The 18,702-nt window shown below is 40.7% G+C and overlaps 1 pseudogene; it reads right to left on the reverse strand.

The window, feature by feature from the left end:
* Positions 1–2,529: 2,529 nt before the first annotated feature.
* On the reverse strand, positions 2,530–6,502 carry LOC101360355 (WASH complex subunit 3 pseudogene; annotated as a pseudogene).
* Positions 6,503–18,702: the final 12,200 nt, after the last annotated feature.

An 18,702-nucleotide genomic window follows, 5' to 3' on the forward strand; every position in this document is an offset into this window, starting at 1 on the left:
GAAGAAACCAACCCTGATCAGGAAGATTGGTGATTTGTTTACTCTGTGATTCAATAAAGGCCACAAAGTCTGCTTAAACACGTTGTAAACTAGGAACTATGGGCTTAACTGCTCTGAGTCACTAATGGGTGATAAAGAAATAAACACTCTTTCAAATATATTTTTTCTTTTAATTTCACCAGGGCAAACTGCCTCTACATAGCCTATTAGTAAAAACACTTGAGTTTCACACAAGGAAGGATAATGAGGTTTATTTCATCAACCAACCTGGCTCCTTCCGTACTCCACTGCTTCCCACTTCTATTTAAAGGCAGGGAAAGCTATAGCGCTACACCCAGGTGTGAGCCCTGCAGGAGTGCCAATTGCTGAAAGCCTTGGTGGGGGGGTGGGCTCGCTTGACCCTGTGAAGAGGAAGAACGTGCAGGAGGCGCTGATAGATGGAGTACGACTCCTGAGAGGGAGGTGCTATCTTGTGACCTATTTATTCCCTTAAAATGTTCTATTATCCAGAAGATAAACCCGAGAGTGTCTTTTCTAGGGCACTGCACGCCCAGTCCCTCCATCTGGGAAACCAATCATAGATAGGTCCACTGAGCAGGTAGTCCTGGCTTGTTACCCAGACCTAGAGCAGTGCTTCTCAAATTTTAATGTGCACACAAAACCCCTGGGGATCGTGCTAGAGTGCAGATTCCGTAGGTCTGGGGTAAGGGCCAAGATTCTGCATTTCTAACACTCTCCCAGTGACGCTGCTCCTGCTACTTTGAGTAGCGAGGTCCGAGAGGAAATTCATGCCAGTTTATTCTAATACCCCATCTCTCTTGTCTATCATGCCAGAGCTATTCGTGCTTTTTCTCAAGGGTGTGCAGGTCCCCGCCTCCTCACCTGGAACCATATTTCAGGGGTAGCCACAGCTCAAGGCAGGCATAAAAATGATCAGATTCACAACATTCTGAAGCTCTTAGACTCATGCATGTCTGAACAAGTGGTAGCTAAACTGTAGCTGGTGTACCAGTTATTTTCTGAGCTGCACGCATAGCCCCTTGCTCATCCTTGTCATCTTTCCAACTGTGGTCTTAGCACAGTTCTGGTGGCCTCTGTTGGCTTAATTCTTCTGAGATCCCACTGACTCCAGGACTAGTTGAGGAGAGGGTAAGGTATCCTTACAGTACATTAAGAAATTAATACCTATGCTGAGGAAAACATTCTTGCTGCATATGTAACAAGCCAAGTGTTAGCATGCAGAATAAAGAAGTGCTACAAATCAAACAACTCAATATAATAATGGCCAAACATTATGAGGAGGAAATTCACCTAGGAGGAAGCCTCAGCGATCAATGAACATATGAAAATATTTTGATTCCCATTAGTAATTAGAGAAATTCAAATGAAAACATTAAAGCAATATAATTTCTCATTCTTTACAGGAATGAACATTTAAAACATTAATTGATTAAGAGTGTGGAAAAACGAGTACTCTCGCTCATGGACAGGAATATAAATTGGGGGCCAATTTGTCAGTACCTATTCCATCTGACATGCGTAGTCCCTATATCTCTGGAATTCCACTTCTTAGTATCTACCCTACACAAACACTCACATAGATGCAAAGGAAGCATGTTTAGGGGTGTTTATTGCAGTGTTTATCATTAATAATAGCAACAAAAAATTGCTGACATCCTAAAAGTGCATCAGTAGGGAAATGAACTATGGTGTAGACATACCATATAACCATTAAAATGAATAACAATAGGTAACATTTCTTGGATACTTACAATGTACCAGACCCTGTTCTAAGTGCTTTATATATCTTAACTTTCTAGTAGTCGTAAGAACTCTCTGATGTAGGTAATATCCTTATCCCCATTTTAGAGATGTGGAAACTGAGGCACAGAAAGGTTAAGTAACTTGCCCAAGGCCACCCAGCTGGTAAGGGGCAGAGACGAGACTTTAGCCCATGTAGTCCAGCTGCAGAGGACACACATTCAACAACTTCAGGATACCACATCTGGCCCATGAGAATGAGGTGGTCTCTGTATCCTAGTGTGGAAAGATCTCCAAGAAGTATTATTAAAGGAAAAAAGCAAGTTGCAGAATGAGTCATATGATCTACCAGCATTTATGTAAGAAAACCCTAAACACTTACATACTTTATGGGGACTTGAGTAGGCATGTGAATGCAATGAAAAAGATTCTGGAAGGTGTCATGACAAACATTTAACCAGGGTTATCTCTGAAAAGGGGGTGGGGAGGCTGCTGTGCTTGTGGGGGTTGTGCAAATAGCATTTTTACTTTTATTCTTTTCAGCTTTAATTGTAGTTTATTTTTCAGTTTAGGGCCTTTTATTTTGGTAACAAGACATACTGCCAGGTTATAAATGTTTTACTTTTTAACATAGTGGAAGCTTGGTGGTGAGTATGTGGTCATTTGATGTTTTTCTATGAGTAAAAGGTTGAGTTTAGGTTCTCTCTCTTACAGAGTGTAAATGTATACCTACACCACATGTGTATAAAATAATTACGAAAATGAAGCTTAGTCACTACAAGAAGAGTCATTATCTGAACTTTCTTCTGCATGCTTTTCACTGTCACCACCAGGCAATGGAGCATCTGGTCGCTCAAGAAGATCTGGGTCTAGTCCTTCAGATATCGTTTTGTTTCTTATTGCCATGACTGAAACAGCCACTTGAACCATTTTGAGATATCTGGAATATCTTGGATCCATGGCTACAGTTAAAATATTTTCTGCTGCTACTTCACTTTCCTGTGGTCCAGAGTCTTGTATACTGATCTGCTATGATTGCTCTGAGGTGGCTTCAGATTGTGGTCCATTTGTGACACTAGTGACACAGAAGTTACTTCAAATGTGACATCATAGAGTCCCGGAATAGATGACAGATTGGTGTCTAAAATATTGACAGTTGTTTCAATTTGTTGGATACGAAGAGGAAGTTCTGCCAGTCTCACTTCACAAACTGCAGCCAAGCGGTTGAGGAACTCTACCGTGTGCACCATACATTGGTTTTGAAATGCCACCATTCCTTTCTGTTGACTAGCTGGCACTTTGGTCAGGCCCACGCTCCACCACTTAAGAGCAAGCCGCTCTCCTCCCTCTCCTCTGCATTTTTACTTTTATTTGCAATGTTAAAAGTTGTTTGTGAAGGATTACATGTTAATGTATTTGTTTGTAATTAAAGTTCATTTTGAAACATTAATTCACGTTATCAGTTCTTAGTCCTGCACTGGCTGGGCTCTTTGGAAAGAAGACAGGCTGCTCTGAAAAGAAGTGAGGCATACTCCTTGCTCCCTTTTGGCCTGGATGGCACATGCTTCCCTTCTGCTCTGTCTGACATTTGCACAGAGCCATCCTCCAAGCACATTACCTTTCCGTTGTCATTCTGATCATCACTATTTGTTTACCTTTCGTTAAGGTGTTATTTATTAGCACTGTGGTGGTTGTTTATGAATGTTCCTGCTGTAATTGGGAAGGATATGAAAACTATGGCTGCTTTAGTTTGAGAAAGGCAGTGAGTCTATTGGCTAAAGCATGGTTAAGGTGGCTGACAGCTGGGAAAGGGGAGTGTTTTGGAACATTCTGGCATTCTTGAAATTGTCTGTCTTATAGTAGGTCCTCAATTCCCTGATGAACAAATCAAAATGATTTTGCCCCTTAAGTCAGGCTTATCCTAGTTTATCACCTTGTCCCCGCATCCCCTCCTACCTGTGCCCAAACCACTCCTGTAATCAAATGAGTAGAAGTATGTGAGAATAAATGAAATTTATGATTGATTTTTATTTATTGAGTATGCAGACATACTAGACAATGCCCAGAGCATATAGACAGTAGATTTAAATAGCATCTTTTCATTTGTAGGCTGAAAACAGATGGCCAGATTTACTTGTTACTGCATCAAGCACATTCTGGTTGGCTGACCTGGAAAAGGACATGCTTGTCTCATACCCCAGTCCAGTTCTTCCTCCTTGGCATTTCCAACAAGGTTGCACAAAGAACCCACCTTCTCCACCAAAAGCATGATTGCCCTATAGGACTCAAATTTCAGGAATTCTATTCTGCTTCACCCCCAAGAATACATTAAAAATGAAAAAAGATATTAGATTCTGTGTAACCCCAATAAACACAGCCTTACTTCTTCATTCCTCATGTAAGTGTTGAAGAATGAAAAAATATACACATGGAAAAAATGAACTTAGACTCTTACCTCACAAAAATGACTGTAGACCTAACTAGAAGAGCTAAAACTATAAAACTTCTAGAAGAAAAACATAGGGGGGAATCTTTGTGATCTTGGATTGGGCAGAGTTATTAACTATTACACCAAAAGCATGACTCATGAAAGAAAAAAACTGATAAATTGGATTTCAAACTTAAAAACATTTGTGTTTCAAAACACACTATTAAAAATATGAAAAAAAAAGCTACAGACTACAGAGAAAATACTTGCAAATCATATACCTGATAAAAATCTTATATTCAGAATATATAAAAACCATTTCAACTCACTAATTAGAAGATAAACAATCCAGTCATAAAATGGAAAAAAGATTTGAATAGACATTTCACTAAAGAAAATATATGAATGGCTAACAAGCACATGAAAGGAAGCTTATCATCATTAGTCCTTAGGGAAATGTAAATTAAAATCACAATGAGATACCATTATATATCCACTAGAATGGTCATAATAAAAAGACAGACGATATCAAATGTTGGGGAGGATGTGGAGAAACCGGAACCTTCATGCATTGCTGATGGGAATGCAAAACGTTCCATCCTCTCTGGGAGCAGTTTGGCAATTTCTTAAAAAATTAAACAAACATTCCATACGACACAGCAATTCCCCTTCTAGGAATCTAGGAAAGATAAATAAAAACTTACACCCAAACAAAGACATGTACACAAATGTTCATAGCAGCATTAATCATAATAACCCAGAACTAGAAACAACTAAATGTCTACCAGCTGGTGAATATATAAACAAAATGTGGTCTATCCATACAATGGAATATTATTCGGCAATAAAAAGAAGTGAAATACTGATACTGGCTACAACATGGATCCACCTCAAAAACATGCTCAGTGAATGATGCCAGATGTAAAAGACATATTGTATCATTTCGCTTACATAAAAAGTCTAGAAAAGGCAAATTTATACAGTCAGAAAACAGATCAGGGATTGCCTAGAGTTGGGGGTGGGGGTGGGGTTAGCTGAAAACGGGCATGTGGGAAGTTCTTGGTGTGAAGGAATTGTTCTAAAACTAGATTGTGGTATAACTCTATAAATGATCGTGCAACTCTGTAATTACTAAAATTCATTGAATTATACACTTACAGCTGGTGAATTTTATGGTATGTAAATTATATTTCAGTACAACTGTTTTTTAAAAAAAAAAGAAAACTAATAATATATCCCCCATGTGCTTGACCTGGACAGGATCATTTAATCTACCACTCCAATACTAACTTAGTTATTTGCTGCCAACATTAACCGAGACTTTCTGTCCCCAGGGAAGTTCATTACTTGCTCCAGGGACTGACCAGTATTTTGTATCATTTTAAAGACAGAGTGTCAAAATAGTGAAAGGCAAAGCAGATAACAAAGATGCCGACTCTATTATATGGTGGTTACAATTCTGAGAATATTCAACTTGGAGGAAAAATAGCTGCTAACCTATAGTTGCTTAAAGAAGTCTCATGTAAGTGCTGCTGACATTTTTGTGGATAAATTCTCCCTTCTGCTCACCCATTTTGCCACTGTGTGCCCTTCTCTCACTAGGAAGGGGTCTAGCAAGGCAGGTTGGAGGAGTCAAGATGGAATCTAGATGGAGCCAGAATTCAGAGGTTCACATTCCACCTCCAACAAATTGATGATGTAACACACAATGTCTGGGGAATTATAAAGCATTCTAAACAAATTGGCTAGTATTATTATAATTCAATAATTCTACAGTGTTTAACAGAGTAAAGAAAAAAATATAGCTCATCTTAAAAATCAGAAAGTCTGTGTTGAATTATTACCAATACAAATCTACGTCTACCACAACCTTAAATTGAACTCATACGTCCTCTTCTAAACTTTTTAACTTGTCCATTGTGTTTAAGGACCTTTCTTCAGTCCCTGAGGCTAAAATTCATCCCCAAATCCTGCCTATTTGCTCTTTGACATACTCAGGGTGCAGGTTCTCACCTTTGCTGCATTTCAATGTCTACTTCCTGGATATAGGTCCTCAGCATCTGAGTTTGTGACAGAAGCCTCCTACTTTGCCTCTTCCCTTTTAAGCTATCCTTCAGATTGCTGTGCTGGGTCCACCACTTTTCCAATCTAAAGCCTGCAGTGACTCACTCCCACCTCTTGTTTTGCTATCCATTGATTCCTCAGCAAGGCCATGAAATCTCACCTCATCCAGCCGGCTCCCAGTACGACTTCTCCCCAGCTTGGATCCCCTTCTCCAATCAGGCTTGACTGTCTATTCAGTCTTGCCTCCATCCTCATTTATGTCAAGCAGTCCCCCTTTTTTTTTAAATTTCTGAATGTTTCCTTCAAGGGTTGCCTCAAGAGTCAATGTAAATGGTAAAGTAGGAGAAAGTTTGCCTTTGGTCCCCACATGCTCCTCAAACTGTCCATTTTCTTAGGCACCCAATGCCCTGTGATTCTGAGTTTCCCACTGAGGAAATAATGTCTTCTCTCAAGCAGTCCATTTTCATTTTCATTTCCTTGATGTTCAGATCTCAGGTGCTGTTAGGAGAGTACATGGCAATTCACATTAAAGAATAAATGACTGATACATTTGAACCCTGTGATGAATAAGCATCTCAAGTTTAAAAGAAATACTGCTTGACCCAATGGGATAACCCAACAATCACTAATAGTACAGAATGTTATTCAAGTGGAAAGAGAAATATGGTGGGGGGAGTCCACAGGAACTCTATCTCAAGGTTATTGACATCACTCTGTGTGAGTTTCTACCCATTCTGCCTCTGTTAAAACCCTACCTCACCCTCTGTGATGTGCGTCCCAACTCTTCCCTAGCACAGTGTTCCTGGAAGCACACAAGCTTAGGAGTCAAAGAACTGGATCCAAATCCTCACTATGCTACTGACTAGCTGTGTGGCCTTGTGCAAGTCACTCAACTTCTCTGGGCCTCAGTTTCTCATATATATTGGGGACCATAATATTTATCTTGGAGGAGTTGTGAAGGTCAAATGAAATAAGATATGCAATAATATGAGCCTTTGGTATTAAAAAATAAATGAATATTTACTAAATATATGCTATATATATAGTGTGGTGGTTAAGAGCAGAGTTTTAGTTTTGGTTTGAAACCAAACCAATCAGCTGTTACTCTCTCAGAGACCTTTCACCTGTCTCAGCCTCAGTTTCATCATCAGGAAAATGGGATGATACTGGAACCTACTGCATAGAGTTAACATGAAGATAAATGGAAACAATGAGCGTAAAGTGATTAGCACAATGTTTGGTGCATAGTAAGTTATCAATTACTACACTGTGTATGAAGTATCATTTCCATAGCTAATAATATACTAGAGACTTTTACATATAGTCTCCTTATGGACATAGGACTTTCCAGATCACAGATGTCTAAAGGAAAAGACAGGCCGCAATAACATTGAGCATTTCTCTCTGGCTCTTTCTGAGAACATTTAGGCCTCCCTTTTAAGGCCCCTTCTCAAGTTTCAAGAATCTGCAGAGGCTGTGGCACTAGCTTCATTGCTGTTGTTTCCTCCTTTGTTGCTCTGCTCATGTAGAGATGCCTGCTCTGCCACCAATATGGACCGAAGTTCTCCTTGCTCTGCTGCTGACCTTGACATCGACCAGGGCTGATAGTCTATGGGCTGGTGTTGGCGCAGTGCTTGAGAGCTACAACTGCTAATCAAAAGGTCAGCAGTTCAAATCCACCTGCTGCTCCTAGAAAACCCTATGGGGCAGTTCTACTCTGTCCTATAGGATCGCTGTGAGCTGGAATTAACTCAACGGCAACGGGTACAGGTGTCGTCTGCACTTGGGACAGTATCTCTTGTCACAACAAAGCTGCCTGCAGCAGTTGAGGTTTACTGAAAGACCACCAGGTGACAGGGGCTGGGCTAAGCAGTTCGTAGCATTATTTCACAGTGACCTTCTGGGATGGGCCTGAATACCGGCCCCTTAAAACAGTGCAGTTCTCACACTTTGCTGCATAATAGAGTCATGGGAAGGAGCCATGGTGGCACAATGGTTAGGAGCTCAGCTGCTAACTGAGAGGCCAGCAGTTCGAACCCACTCAGAGGGAGAAAAGACCTAGCAGTCTGCTCCTGTAAAGATTACAGCCTAGGAAACCCTATGGGGCAGATCTACTCTGTTACATAGGGTCACTATGAGTCGGAATCAACTCAACGGTATCTAACAACAGAGTCCTGGGGGACTCAAAAAAGTTTAAAAACTCAGGCTGAGGCCCAGGCTAATTAAATCAGTATCTTTGGGATGTTCGATATAAAGATTCCCAGGTAATTATAATGTGTAGTGAACTTTGAGGAGCAGGACTTTAGACCCTTGCTGTTCAAAGTGTGGGTGGATCAGCAGCCTTAACCTCACCTGGGAGCTTGTCAGAAATGCAGAATCTTGAGCTACACCCCAAACCTACTAAATCAGAAACTACATTTTAAGAACACCCCCAGTTCCAGTTCCAATTGTTGCCGTCAAGTTGATTCCAACTCAGGGAGACCCCATGTGTGTCAGATTAGAACTGTGTTCCATAGGGTTTTCAATGGCTGCTTTTACAGTAGGTCATTAGGCCTTTCTTCTGAGATGCCTCTGGGTGGATTCAAACCTTCAACTTTTTGGTTAGCGGCCTAGCACTTAACCATCTGCATCACCCAGGACTCCAAGAAGACCTCAGGGAATTCCTATGCACTTTAAAATATGACAAATACTGCCTTAAGCCTCAGAACAATAAATCCAGTAGGGCAATACAGCTTTCACCTAAGATTCTCTAAGTGATTCTCAGTTATTAACTAATTCATCTTCCTAAGGGGACACTACACCTATTACCTATTTTAGAGATGCATAGAGAGCGGCATATTTGCAAATTTTAATTATTTGATTATTTCTCATTGTTAAGTATTCTACTTTCCAGACTGGAACATTATTCCCACCCTTATAATCCCTAAACCAATTTGTAAAGTAAAAATCAAATGCAGTGAGCCGGCAAATGAACGCGCATCTACATGGAGGAAAGAAGAAAAAAAGGTCTCTTTTCTTGGGAGGGTTCTTGCCTCTTTTTCTTTTTCCCTCTTCTGTGTTCCTGATAATCACCAAAAATTTCTCTTTCAGTTTTTCTGCAAGCACCTACTTGCAGAGTCCTGTCTGCAGAGCCTCAGCTTCTCCCAAGAATTTAGCGCATCATGTCCACGCAGGTCCTGTAACACTCTCCTAACCTTCCCAGCTTTTTTCTAAAACAACAAATTAGCACTCACCTTTGCCAAACCCACATATATTTGTACAATGAAGCAGCAAGCTTTGCAGTTAGAAGCGACGAAATTTCCCTTGTATTTTGTGGCACCACTTCTTTCTTTTTGGTTTGGCCAGATTAAGTCGGATTAGTGATATCAGATAAATAGGGTAACTGTCAAGGCATTCAGCGATAAATCGAAGCATTCTATTTAAGGGATGTCTAATTCAACACCTTTGATACGTGGAAGTTCTCAAAAGCTCCCGGGGAGGTGGCCTGTAGAGAAATTCATCAGCAAGTCATTAGAACAAGAGGTTTTGCTGGATTTTAGAAAAGTAACAATCACGGACTATGCCTGGACAAAGCCTGAAACCCTAGAGGGTAACCAAGGTGAAGGCTTTCTGACCCCAAGCCCTATTAGAGTTCTTTATTGCCAGGGGTATTGTGAGCTAATCTTCTGAAAATGATCTATGCCGAACTCGATTCACGCTGCATCCTGGCCTTTGGTTTCTGGTTCCCGGGTTGGGCACAACGCAAAAACAGGCCAGAGTTCAATGGAAGCCAGATTCCCCGCCTAGAACAGATACGGTGCGTACCATCAGCGTTCTATTCTTATTCTCTGAACAACTGTTACTTTGCCCCCTTCCCTCTTGAGGGGTGGAGTGTATTATCCTTAAGATTAATGTCTCCATCTTAACACAGAGTTTTGTGAACAAAACTTCACCTCTTTGCTGGAGAGGGCAAAAATGGGAGGGTGGAGCAGAAAAGAAGTTTGTGTGTAGGAGGAGGGAGCATTCGACCATGAGCGGCTCTCTCCGAGGTAAGAACCTATTGGAAATACAGGCCGAAAGCAGTTGGCAAGTACTTGTCTTCAGAGGACTCTGGTATCATCCTTCTCTTTGGCTAGAGGCAAAGATGCCCTATGTGAGGAAACAGGGGAAGGGAAAGGGGGGAAATTCATCAAAGGGTCAGAGTTTTGAAATATGAATGCAGGTCAGCCAGGCCAGGCCTTCTAAAAAAATCATTAAGCCTGCAAGCTTTGGAGCAAAGAGCTTGCTCAGTTTATTTGACTCTCCAGGATAAGCACAATGAACCCGCTTTCTTTGAGTCCTCACCAACTTCCCAGACTCCCTTCAATACAAAATGAAAGGAATGGAAGTTTCCTGCCCACAGTAAAAACATTCAGATCCCCCATGGGCAGCTGTTAGGAATTTGATTGAAATTTCCCAGGCCTCCTTTGCTTAGCAGTGCTAGTCACAGTCCTTTAGGATCCGCTACTCCTGGGGGAAGTGAAAACCATTCCATTATGTTCCCAAGAAAATAGTGCTTCCTGTTTTTCTCATAGCCACTCATTTTTGTAGGATTCAATAATAAAGAAGCCATGGTAGCGCAGTGATTAAGAGCTTGGCTGCTAACCTAAAGGTCGGCTGTTCGAACCCATCAGCCACTTCGCGAAAGAAAGATGTGGCAGTCTGCTTCCGTAAAACAGCCTGGGGAACCGTAAAACAGCCTGGGGAACCGTATGGGGCAGTTCTACCCTGTACTGCAGGGTCACCATGAGTTGGAATCGACTGGCTGGCAACAGGTTTTTTTTATTTTATTTTTTGGTTGGGGAGAGCAGAATAGGCCCCTTGATGTATTTGGAATCACCCCTCCCCTCCTCTCCACCGAATGAGCCATTGTTCATCAACTGATGGCTTTGTACGGGATGGCCTCTTTCCTCAGGGTGAGTTCGTGCCTCACCGAACTTCCAGGAATCTCTTCTATCTTATGATACAGTAGACCCCTGATAGTTCACGCCACGAGCCACCAAGATTGTCTAGGCTTTTCTGACCTGTGTAGTAAACAGAGCTTAAACTCAAGCTAGGACAACCCAGAGGCCATAGAATTCCATGGTCTGGGCACAGGTATGCATGTGTACCTGCATGACTACAAATAACTGCATCAGGAATTTTCCAGGGTAGAGGGACAATAGTATTAGTAAAAATAATGATAGCTGACATTGATTGTGTCCTTCCCTTACCAGACTAGTTACACATCCTCCATTGTATGTATTAGTATGTTTAATCCTCACAGCAATGAAGTGGCTATTTTTTAATAAGGGAGGAAATTGGTACACAAAAGTTAAGCAACTTGCTCTAGGTCTCACAGCCAGTAGGTGGCAGAGTCAGGATTTGAACTCAATACTTTGGTTCCAGAGCCTGGACTTTTAACACTATGGTACTCTGAGGGAATCAAATGTGTTCTTTCAGATAACTGAAGCAGTCAAACCTAGGTTAATTGAGCCTTGAAATGGAGATTCCTCACCCCCTCCAAGGTCTGCAATGATTTCCCAGGAGAAGGGCAAAGCAACAGTCTCTGAGAGGACTCTTAGCTTGGTCTCTCAAGAAGTTGATATGGGTGCCAAGCCTCACCACCCAGCAACTGTCATATTGGATATATTTGGCAGAAGTCAAATTCAATGCATTAAAGCTCTAGAAATATTCTTTCAGAAGGGGAAGAGACACCTCCCTACTGCCCCTTGACATTTATAGGGATTCTTTTTTATGTCATTGTCTCAAGGTTCTCTAGAAAAACAGAACCAGTGAGGGAATATACATATATAGTTTTAGTTAGCTGCCGTCGAGTCGATTTCGACTTATAGTGACCCCGTGCGACAGAGTAGAACTGCCATATAGGGTTTTCCAGTCTAATCTACTGAGGCAGATCTCCAAGTCTTTCTCCTACAGAGCCATTGGGTGGGTTCGAACTGCCAACCTTTCTGTTAGCAGCTGAATGTTTAACTGTTGTGCCACCAGGGTTCCTGTGTGTGTGTGTGTGTGTGTGTGTGTGTGTGTGTGTGTTTGTGTGTGTGTAGGAGTCACTGGGTGGTGCATATGATTAAGTGCTAGGCTACTAACCAAAGGGCTAAAGGTTCAAACCCACCCAGAGACACCTCACAAGTAAGGCCTGGTGATGTGCTTCAGAAAGGTTACAGTCTTGAAAACCCTACGGAGTGAAGTTCTTCTATTCTCCACAACAACAGCAACAACAATATATACATATATAGAGAGAGAAAGAGAGATTTAAGTAACTGGCTCATGTGATTGTAGGGGCTGGCAAATCCAAAATCTGTAGGTCAGATAACAGGCTGGTGATTTCTGCAATCTTGTGTCCCAAAACTGGTAGGTTAGACGATGGGAAGAGTGGAGGAGCTGAAGCTAAATGTCTACTCTGGAAGTAGAATGTACCCTAGAGGAAACTCCCTTTTTGCTCCTAAGGCCTTCAACTGATTGAATGAAGCCCACCACATTATGGAGGGTAATCTAGTTTACTGAAGGCCAACTGCCTTAGTAATGTGTAGTACTTCATGACAGCATCTAGACTAGTGTTTGACCAAGCAACTGGGCGCCCTAACTCAGCCAAGCTATCACATAAAATTCACCACAACAGAGGGCAATGATTATTAATGTTACCAGTGTGTGTGGGGTGGGGGGGGAGCCATTTTCTAGGTAGTAGTAAATTTTGTTTATGAAGATAGGTAAGATGGCACCAAACGTGGGTGAAAATTGCACAACTTGACTAATTCAAGTGACATTACTAAGCCGTACATAAGAAAAAGGATGAATTGACAAATGTTATGTAATATGTAATTTTGAAACAACAACCAAAATAAAAAAAGAAGGGGAGCTATATCTACTAATACTACTTAAACATAACCAAACACCTCATGGGGCTAGTTTTCTTGGTTTGAAGGAGAAGGGTTATGGTCTTGTGGGACAATCCTGTCAACTGGCATAATACTGTTTTTAAAGTTTCTGTTCTACTTCTCAGTTCAGTGAGTAGAGTTTGGAGTCTTAAAAGCTTTCAAGCAGCCATCCAATATATAATTGGTTTCTATTTGCCTAGAGCAACAGAGAAAGGAGGAAACCCAAGAATCAGAGAAGCAAACGGGCTACAGAACTAATAGCCTCCATGAACCACTGCTTCCTCTAACATTAGACCAGAAGAACTAGATGGTGCCCGGCTACCATTACCAAAGGACACAATAGATGGATCCTGATTGACAGGGAAAAAAATGCAGAACATAACTTCAAATTCCCAAAGAATCCAGACTTACTGGACCCATTGAGGATGGAGGAGCCCCTGAGACTATTGCCCTGGAATACTCTTCAAACCTTGAAATGAAACTATCCTCTGAAGTTATCATTAAACAAACAAACAAAAAAAGTTTAGCTCAAAAAGTGAAGAATGTCATCATTTAGTATTGTGCTTAAAAAAAAAAAGTGTCTATATGAGATCAAAGGGACAATAATATCTCTAAATCATAGATGAGAAATTTAGGGGGCAGTAAATCTAAATTAATGGGGGTGAAACAACTAGAGCAGAAATGAGAATGTTACCCAATGTAAAAGATGTAACCAATGTCGCTGAACAATATGTTGAATATGAGCGTGTTTTGATGTGTATATCTTCAACAAATTAAAATAAAATAAATATTTAAAAAATTAAACATCACGATCATCAAAGGAGGGTAGGAAGGTAGTGGATATCCCGCTACTTTTTTATATCATTAGAAAGGTAAACTTGGGTATAAATGGCAGCACTCTTCTTGATGAATGGCATAGTCCCATGGTGCTTGGATGCTTCCTGTGGCCCACAATCCATGATAAAATTTTGTACTGTTTGGCAATATTATCCAAACATACAAAGCAGCCAGATCAAAGAAGAATTAAAAAGATCAGTGTAACTGACAGATTGGAATGCAAAAATGTCATGTTTTTTTTTTCTTTTAATAAAACAAATTAAATTCGGATCCAGTCACCACTCAAGAAAATTGTGAGAAATCCACCATTAGTCAATTTTAAGGTCCCCAGCCCCACATCCCCATCTTTGAATCACACAGATATTAGGGGTTTATTTACATAATCCAGAGTCATGAGGATAGGCCTAGGTATTTAGGCCACTATGTAGTGGTTTTTGTGGCGTGCATGGACTAGGTATTTAATATTCCAGCTCTGGTGGCATGCTACTCCCCCACCTCCAGTACCAAGCTCAGCCTCTAGAACCTTTAAGATCAAGGTACTTGAAGCCCCAGCCTCCACGGTATCTTGCAGCCAACTTCATGTGTGGGTGCTGTGTTCACACGGCAAACTGGTCTTTATTGCCTGTAGAATTCATAATTCCCCTGTCTCCACTTCCCAGTCTCCAGAATGTAGCTGGAATCAGCCTACCTTTCTTATTCATCCTTGAAGTGCACAACCTCATCCCATTCCCCTTTATGGCATTGTAGCTAAAACACCTTGGTAGTCCTCTTTATTTTATTGAATGAATACCACATAACACTTATTGTGGGTCATAACCTGTTCCAAGAACTCTATATGATTTAACTCATGTAATCCCCACAACTATTCTATAAGCTTGTTGTTGTTAGGTGCCATCAAGTCAGTTCCAACTGATAGTGACCCTATGTACAACACAACGAAACACTGCCTGCCCCTTGTTCTGCTGCTGTTCATAAGGTTTTCACTGGCCAATTTTTCCAGAAGTAAACCACCAGGTCCTTCTTCCTAGTGTATTTTAGTTTGGAAACTCCACTGAAACCTGTCCATCATGGGTGACTCTGCTGGTATTTGAAATACCAGTGGCATAGCTTCCAGTATCACAGCAACACTCAGACCAGCGCAGCATGAAAAACTGACAGATCAGTGGCGGGTCCTATGAAGTAGGTACTATTATTATCTTCATTTAACATTTGAAAAAACTGAAGCACAGAGAGTTTTAATAACTTGCATAAAGCCAAACAATGGTGGAATCAGGATTCAAATTCTCTACTTGCTCCAAAATATTAAACACTATTATCAACGCGCCAACACCACTTCCGTGAGAAGTCAATTCTTTACAAACAGCACCGGTGTCTCTCACCTGTGAGAAAGAAAGGAAGTGCTGCATTTTTTTTTCTCTGATGACTCTGCAGCAGAAAACAGCTACCACCCCCGCAGGTACATTTCTCAGAAAATCATTGGGTTAGAGAACAAATGTCGTGAAGCTTCAGAGTCAGGCAAGAAGGTCTCTGAGATAAATCACCACGAGGGTAGGAAGAGCTGGGGCTGGGGCTAGGTTGGGTGGTTCAAGGAGAATGGTCCCCACAGGCTTTGTTAACCAGCCATGCCAAAGGTGTACCTTGGGGAAAGAGCAATGTGAATGAATATAAAGAGCACCAGGGTGCCTGGCAAATGTTGTAATCTGGGGATTGTCTTCCCTCATATCTTGAAAGAGCCACAAAAGGCTGGGTACCGATCTACACGAGTGGTGGCAGCAGCAACCAAGGCCTGCTGCCATCGAGTCAATTCCGACTCATAGGAACCTTATTGGACAAAGTAGAACTGCCCAAGGGGTTTCCAAGGAATGGCTGGTGGATTCAAACTGCCAACCTTTTGGTTAGCAGCTGCGCTCTTTACTGTGCCACCAGGGCTCTAATAACCAAGGCAGGGGGCTGAAATGCACCATGGTAGACTCATTCATGGGCTCCAGCACCAGACACAGCAGCCATCAAGAGAGGATATGATGGGCCTTTCTCAGTGTTTGCTTTGACACCAGGCCACCAACAGTGATGGTAGCTCATGATTAAGCTACCAGTTTCTACAAACAGTGGAGTCCTCCAGCCTTGGGGTGTATCCGAGTCATAGCTCCACTATTCATGTGGAGGCCACAGGACTGTTTGTTGTGCATTTGTCACCCTTGGAGTTTCTTGAACATATCAACAGGATAGTGCCTGAGAAGAGACTTCTTATCATAGAGCTCAAAAGTGCATAAGGCTTTGGAGTACGACAGACTTGGGATCAAATTCTGACTCTGCCATTCCCTTGCTACTTGACCTTGGGGGAGATCATACTTCTCTGAGCTTCCATTACTAATCTGCAATATTGGTATCATGTGACCAACCCTTGTGTTTGTTGTCAATATTTAATGAGATAGTATAATTCCCCTAATTCGATGCCTGGTGCATCATTAATACCTGATAAATGATAGAAATAGTATGATTATTATTTATTAAATCTTCCTTACCTTCATTTCCTTATCTGTAAAATAGTTTTACTCACAAGACTGTTGGGAAGAATAATTAAATAAAATTAATAATTCAAAGTGCCTTGGAGCTACGGTATCCTCAATATATAGATTTCAAAACAAAACAAGCAGAGCAACTCCACACACCTCTCCTCTTCATCCACCCCACAGATTTTTTTACGAGGTCGTTTTGCTGAATGATTCAATTTTCTCCTTTTGGTCAGACTTTTTTGCAAGGAGAAATACAATGAAACCTTGTCATATTGCTTGTCTATTCCCACATTCAACGTTTTCCTACCTGTAATGTTCCCAGTTCCTTGAAAAACGAAAACATCATGGTTTTACTATGTGTCTTTCAGCTTTCAAAGAACTCTCCTACCTGCCCCTGGTAGTGGAGGTCTCAGACAAGTCTCTTTATGCTGTTGTCTAGCAATGTTCTGCACACTTTTTAACAGCATTGGCCTCTCCACCCGCGTGGATTCTAGCTGCCTTGGCAATGGTGGGGATGCTTTTCGTTGCTCTTGCGGTAGCCAGAGTTTTGGGCTGCTTCCATTGTGGCTACTCAACTTCAGAAAAGAAAAAAATGTGAATTATGAGACATCCTTTAAGTAGACTTCCTTCTTTACACTTGGGTTGAACCTTTGAGGATCAACTATTATAATTATGTTGTGGCTATAATGCAATATAAAGCAATAATTCTGTTTTTTTTTTTTTTTTTTTTAACTCTATGTGCTCTGATGTAATTGGAACACTGCTGGTCATTTATTTGACTCATACTACTCAAATTTGACCTCAAGGTATCTGTGCCAATAAAGAGTTCAAACTTAAAGCAGAAGAACGTTTAATCAGTCTTCACTTCTAACCATATGATGAGTTGGTTTTGCTTTGAAACGAAGAGGTTTAGTTGCCAAAGAAGGATGCTAATTTTGTACACTACATGCAGAAAAGGTCCAGAAATAACTTCCTTACAACATGCTACTTGGAAGCCAAGTATTTCAAGTCCAGTAAATCAAAAGGTATAAGCATCCACGGTCAAATTTAGAAAGCTACTAAAATCTCATGAACCCTTTTCGAAAGCCTATTTAAAGCAATACTCTCCATTTAGCTTTTACTTAAGATTAAATACATAGGTTAAAAATTGTATTGCATCCAATTTACATAAGCTTCTAAAGTTGCCCTGTCCTTCTTGGCTGTTAACACCACTAATATTTTTCTTAAGGTTATCATTTATTGCTGTTCACTCATTCCATAGCATGTTACATTCAAAAGTATTATAAGAACATACAGAATGGTGCTCCCGAGGGACCACTTTCCACTTGACTAAGATAGCCTTCACACTCTAAACCCTGTACATAAGAACCTTTAACAGACTACTTTGTCTAATTTGAGGACATAATTCAGAATGAGAAAAAATGGAATATGATATGAAAATAAACACACATGAAAATACTCATGGAAAGTGAAGTTATTTAAACAAAAGAAATTATGATATAAAAAAAGAAAATCAATACCAAATAAAAATAATGGTTTTATTGAGTTCTAGGCATTTACCATGAGTCAGAATTGACTCGATGACAATGGGGTTGGTTTTTTTTCGGTTAGGCATGAACCTAAGTGCTATATTCATATTATTTTATTTACTCCTTACAAAAAGCCCAAAAAGCTAAGTTTTGCTCTCCCCATTTTATAGATGAGCAAATTAAAACTCAAAGAGAATAAGGACATATAACAAACAAACACAGAGTTATGAAATTTGAACCTTGCTGTCTAAGATGACATCAGTATGGACAAAACAAAGAGGGGAAGAATGGGAAGACATTTCAGCTCCCTTTTTTCAGAGGAGTAGAAGTCAGAAGGCAAAGAATCACTGGGAAACTTCCCACTTTTGTTATACATATACCAAATTTAAACAATATAGGAAAAATTGCATGACTCCATGAACAAGAATGACATGCAAATTCATGATGACTTACATTTTTATTACCTATGTTTAATAAAATTTTCAAGGGTAACCACCAAAAGAATAGAATTAGTGTGTATAACTTCCAAACCAATAAAGGGGGAACTATACATTAAGACCACCACCTGTCTGTCAGTTTGTCATACTGTGGTGGCTTGCATGTTACTGTGATGCTGGAAGCTATGTCAACAGTATTTCAAATACAATGAGTCCAAGTTGACTCAATGGCAGTGA

Source organism: Trichechus manatus, unplaced genomic scaffold (genome assembly GCF_000243295.1).
Source record: "Trichechus manatus latirostris isolate Lorelei unplaced genomic scaffold, TriManLat1.0 scaffold00136, whole genome shotgun sequence".
Classification (NCBI taxonomy): domain Eukaryota; kingdom Metazoa; phylum Chordata; class Mammalia; order Sirenia; family Trichechidae; genus Trichechus; species Trichechus manatus.